The sequence below is a fragment of the Penaeus chinensis genome, chromosome 38, assembly GCF_019202785.1.
Source record: "Penaeus chinensis breed Huanghai No. 1 chromosome 38, ASM1920278v2, whole genome shotgun sequence".
Classification (NCBI taxonomy): domain Eukaryota; kingdom Metazoa; phylum Arthropoda; class Malacostraca; order Decapoda; family Penaeidae; genus Penaeus; species Penaeus chinensis.
Window position 1 is genome coordinate 12745203 of NC_061856.1, and position 4712 is coordinate 12749914.

The 4712-nt window shown below is 50.5% G+C and overlaps 1 protein-coding gene across 1 annotated transcript in view; it reads right to left on the minus strand.

Moving 5' to 3' along the window:
- LOC125045840 (protein bric-a-brac 1-like) overlaps positions 1 to 4272 on the minus strand; it is a 35062-nt gene extending 30790 nt beyond the window's left edge. Inside the window, exon 1 of the mRNA XM_047643365.1 lies at positions 3704 to 4272. The gene's annotated coding sequence lies outside the window, so the exon portion shown is untranslated. The remainder of the gene's footprint in view (positions 1 to 3703) is intronic.
- Positions 4273 to 4712: the final 440 nt, after the last annotated feature.

The window sequence follows — 4712 nt, forward strand, 5'->3', positions numbered from 1 at the left end:
GGAGAAGGGAGAGAAAGGGAGGCAAGGGGAGAAGGGAGAGAAAGGGAGGTGAGGGGAGAAGGGTGAGAAGGGAGGCGAGGGGAGAAAGGTGAAAAGGGAGAGAAAGGAGGCGAGGGGAGAAAGGTGAAAAGGGAGAGAAGGGAGGCGAGGGGAGAAGGGAGAGAAGGGGGGCGAGGGGAGAAGAGAGAGAAGGGGGACGAGGGGAGAAGGGAGAGAAAGGGAAGTGAGGGGAGAAGGGAGAGAAGGGAGAAAAGGGAGGGGAGAAGGGAGAGAAGGGAGAAAAGGGAGGCGAGGGGAGAAGGGAGAGAAAGGGAAGTGAGGGGAGAAGGGAGAGAAAGGGAAGTGAGGGGAGAAGGGAGAGAAAGGGAGGCGAGGGGAGAAGGGAGAGAAGGGAGGCGAGGGGAGAAAGGTGAAAAGGGAGGCGAGGGGAGAAGGGAGAGAAGGGAGGCGAGGGGAGAATGGAGAGAAGGGAGGCGAGGGGAGAAGGGAGAGAAGGGAGGCGAGGGGAGAAGGGAGATAAGGGAGAAAAGGGAGGCGAGGGGAGAAGGGAGATAAAGGGAGGCGAGGGGAGAAGGGAGAGAAGGGAGGCGAGGGGAGAAGGGAGAGAAGGGAGGCGAGGAGTGAAGGGAGAGAAGGGAGGCGAGGGGAGAAGGGAGAGAAGGGAGGCGAGGGGAGAAGGGAGAGAAGGGAGGCGAGGAGTGAAGGGAGAGAAGGGAGGCGAGGGGAGAAGGGAGAGTAAGAGAGGCGAGAGGAGAAGGGAGAGAAAGGGAGGCGAGGGGAGAAGGGAGAGAAAGGGAGGTGAGGGGAGAAGGGAGAGAAGGAAGGCGAGGGGAGAAAGGTGAAAAGGGAGAGAAGGGAGGCGAGGGGAGAAGGGAGAGAAAGGGAAGTGAGGGGAGAAGGGAGAGAAAGGGAGGCGAGGGGAGAAGGGAGAGAAAGGGAAGTGAGGGGAGAAGGGAGAGAAAGGGAGGCGAGGGGAGAAGGGAGAGAAAGGGAGGCGAGGGGAGAAGGGAGAGAAGGGAGGCGAGGGGAGAAGGGAGAGAAGGGAGGCGAGGGGAGAGAAGGGGAGGAGAGGAGGAGCGGAGAGGGTGAAGGGAGAGAAGGGAGGCGAGGAGTGAAGGGAGAGAAGGGAGGCGAGGGGAGAAGGGAGAGAGGGGAGAGGAGAGGGAGCTGATGGAGAGAGAGGGAGGCGAGGGGAGAAGGGAGAGAAGGGAGGCGAGGGGAGAAGGGAGAGAAGGGAGGCGAGGAGAAGGGAGAGAAGGGAGGCGAGGAGAAGGGAGAGAAGGGAGACGAGGGGAAGGGAGAGAAAGGAGGCGAGGGGAGAAGGGAGAGAAGGGAGGCGAGGGGAGAAGGGAGAGAAGGGAGGGCGAGGGAGTGAAGGGAGAGAAGGGAGGCGAGGGGAGAAGGGAGAGAAGGGAGGCGAGGGGAGAAGGGAGAGAAGGGAGGCGAGATAAGGGAGGCGAGGAGTGAAGGGAGAGAAGGGAGGCGAGGGGAGAAGGGAGAGTAAGAGAGGCGAGGGGAGAAGGGAGAGAAGGGAGGCGAGGAGTGAAGGGAGAGAAGGGAGGCGAGGGGAGAAGGGAGAGAAGGGAGGCGAGGGGAGAAGGGAGAGAAGGGAGGCGAGGGGAGAAGGGAGAGAAGGGAGGCGAGGGGAGAAGGGAGAGAAGGGAGGCGAGGGGAGAAGGGAGATAAGGGAGGCGAGGGGAGAAGGGAGAGAAGGGAGGCGAGGGGAGAAGGGAGAGAAGGGAGGCGAGGGGAGAAGGGAGAGAAGGGAGGCGAGGGGAGAAGGGAGAGAAGGGAGGCGAGGGGAGAAGGGAGAGAAGGGAGGCGAGGAGTGAAGGGAGAGAAGGGAGGCGAGGGGAGAAGGGAGAGTAAGAGAGGCGAGAGGAGAAGGGAGAGAAAGGGAGGCGAGGGGAGAAGGGAGAGAAAGGGAGGTGAGGGGAGAAGGGAGAGAAGGAAGGCGAGGGGAGAAAGGTGAAAAGGGAGAGAAGGGAGGCGAGGGGAGAAGGGAGAGAAAGGGAAGTGAGGGGAGAAGGAAGAAAAGGGTGAGAAGGTGACAAGGGAGGCGAGAGGAAAAGGGTCAAAAGTCAAATTTTCGTCGAACTTGTCAACTATTGTCAACTCGTCCTTTTGATATCAAGTAAATGGACCAATTATCTTTATGCCTGGTTGGATTAATTGATTATTCAAGCAATCCGGGTGTATCCTGCTTCTGATGAATTTGAGAGAACGATGAATGCTGGTGTCGACTTGAAAATTGCAGTGATTATATTGACAGTGACGTCATCTAGTTTTCGTTCCTCTAGACATTGAGGCTTGAGAGAGAAAGGGAAAGAAATAGAGAGAAAGAAAGGGAAAGAAAGAGAAAGAAATAGAGAGAAAGAAAGAGAAAGAAATAGAGAGAAAGAAAGAGAAAGAGGGAGAGAAAGAAAGTGAAAGACGGAGAGAAAGAGAGAGAGAAAGAGGGAGAGAAAGAGAGAGAGAAAGAGAGAGAAATAGAGAGAGAAATAGAGAGAGAAATAGAGAAAGAAATAGAGAGAGAAATAGAGAGAGAAATAGAAAGCTACCGAGAGAGAGAGAGAGAGAGAGAGAGAGAGAGAGAGAGAGAGAGCTACCGAGAGAGAGAGAGAGAGAGAGAGCTACCGAGAGAGAGAGAGAGAGAGAGAGAGAGAGAGAGAGAGAGAGAGAGAGCTACCGAGAGAGAGAGAGAGCTACCGAGAGAGAGAGAGAGAGAGAGAGAGAGAGAGAGAGAGAGAGAGAGAGAGAGAGAGAGAGAGAGAGAGAGAGAGAGAGAGAGAGAGAGAGAGAGAGAAAGAGAGAGCGAGAGAGAGAGAGAGAGAGAGAGAGAGAGAGAGAGAGAGAGAGAGAGAGAGAGAGAGAGAGAGAGAGATGTATATTAGCACGAATTCTGTATTCCATTAGACCAATGGACCACGTGGCTGTTTAGCAGACTGGCCGGACACGCGACACCGCACTCAGGAGAACGTCTCTATGTTGTACGCTTCCTTAATAACGTGTCAAGCCGTTTAACCATATCGCTGCCCAACCAGTTATAGCCATTGTTTAGATGTACTTAGAGCCTTTTACAGTCTTGTGACAGCGTGGTAATTGCGTCCTTTTGGTCCGCAATACGGACACAGCCTCCGAAATCCGCTCGTCCAACGCTTCCACGACACGATCATGTCTTCCAAACCACATGAGTACACGTTTTGGGCCTATCACGACTAGAGTGCGTCAACGAGCTGTGGCCAGTTACAAAATGGCCCGATATGGCCAAGCTCAACACCCGTCGTAGATAAAAGACTGTCTAGAATGAACAATCACCGTTAGGTCTCAGCATATTTCCTTATCTTGTTATTATATCTTTTACTTAGATAACTTTTCCAATATGATTTTTAGTTATTTAAAAAGTAAATTAAGATTCTTATATAGTCGCTTTGATAAGTAATTTTTATGTAATAGTATACATCTTTAAGCCGTTATGTCAGTATTCTTTGCAAATTAATGCAACTGCAACTCTGTTTATTCAATTAATTCGGTTTACTATGTTTTAAAGAAAGATTAAAGTAAAAAAAAAACACGTCCATTGCTTCTGTACTTACGGAAAACAGTTACAAAACGAACACAGATACCATCACCGATCCTACCTAATTAAAGTCTACATAATCTTGTAAACTTTAACCCAATTCCTAACAAAGGTAAAACAAACCTGAGAAATAACGAAAAAAGATACAACAACAGCGCGTTAAGTGGAGGAGTGGCGCCCGTGGAAGAGAGTGATCAGTCGGGTCACCACCTCATCACAAGCTCGCGCGCATGCGCAGTAGTGCTGGTGGTGGTGTCTAAGCAAGGCGCATCAAACTAGGTGGTTGAGTAACAACCACTAAGACCGTGGGTCGTAAAATCTCCCCCCAAAAGAACTTTTTCCCAGAAGGGCAAAACGTATGCCAGACAGAACTTCGAATCTAAAAGCTAAGCTAATAAGCTGAATACTATACGTAAAACACATATTTGACACTGTTTAAGCCCTGGAGAGAGCATCTGCAATAATGTTTTCTTTATCTTTTATATGAGTAATTTTGATATTATATGGCTGTAGTTCCAAAGCCCATCTTAGAACTCTCATATTCTTGACATGTACACCTTCAATAAACCGAAGTGGATTATGATCTGAATATTTCAATGGGATACCTATTGCTTAGTAGGTAAACTTTAAACTTTTCCAATGCTACTATTAACCCTAAAGCCTCCTTTTCAACGGTGGCATACGATTTTTGATACGGCTTGTATTTAAATGACATGTAGCACACAGGGTGTAACACTTCACTGGGGCCAGGTTGAAGCAACACTGCTCCAATACCTGTATCACTGGCATCCACGTGAATACTAAACGGTTTATTCATGTCGGGGGCTTGCAGCACTGGAGCATTTGTCAGCATGTTTTTCAAATTTTCAAATGCTGTTTGATTACTTGAATGTCCTCTTGGTACTGAGCAAGTCCGTAAGGGGAGAAGAAACCTGGGCAAAATTCTTGCAAAATCTTCTGTAGTACCCAGCCAGGCCGATAAATCGCATCAGACTTTTGCGTGTAGTGGGAGCTGGATATTGCTGAATAGCCTCAATCTTCGCTGCAACAGGGGCTAATTGACCCTGGCCCACCACATGGCCCAGGAAGATGACATGGGGGTGGCCAAACTCACTCTTCATGAGGTTAACGG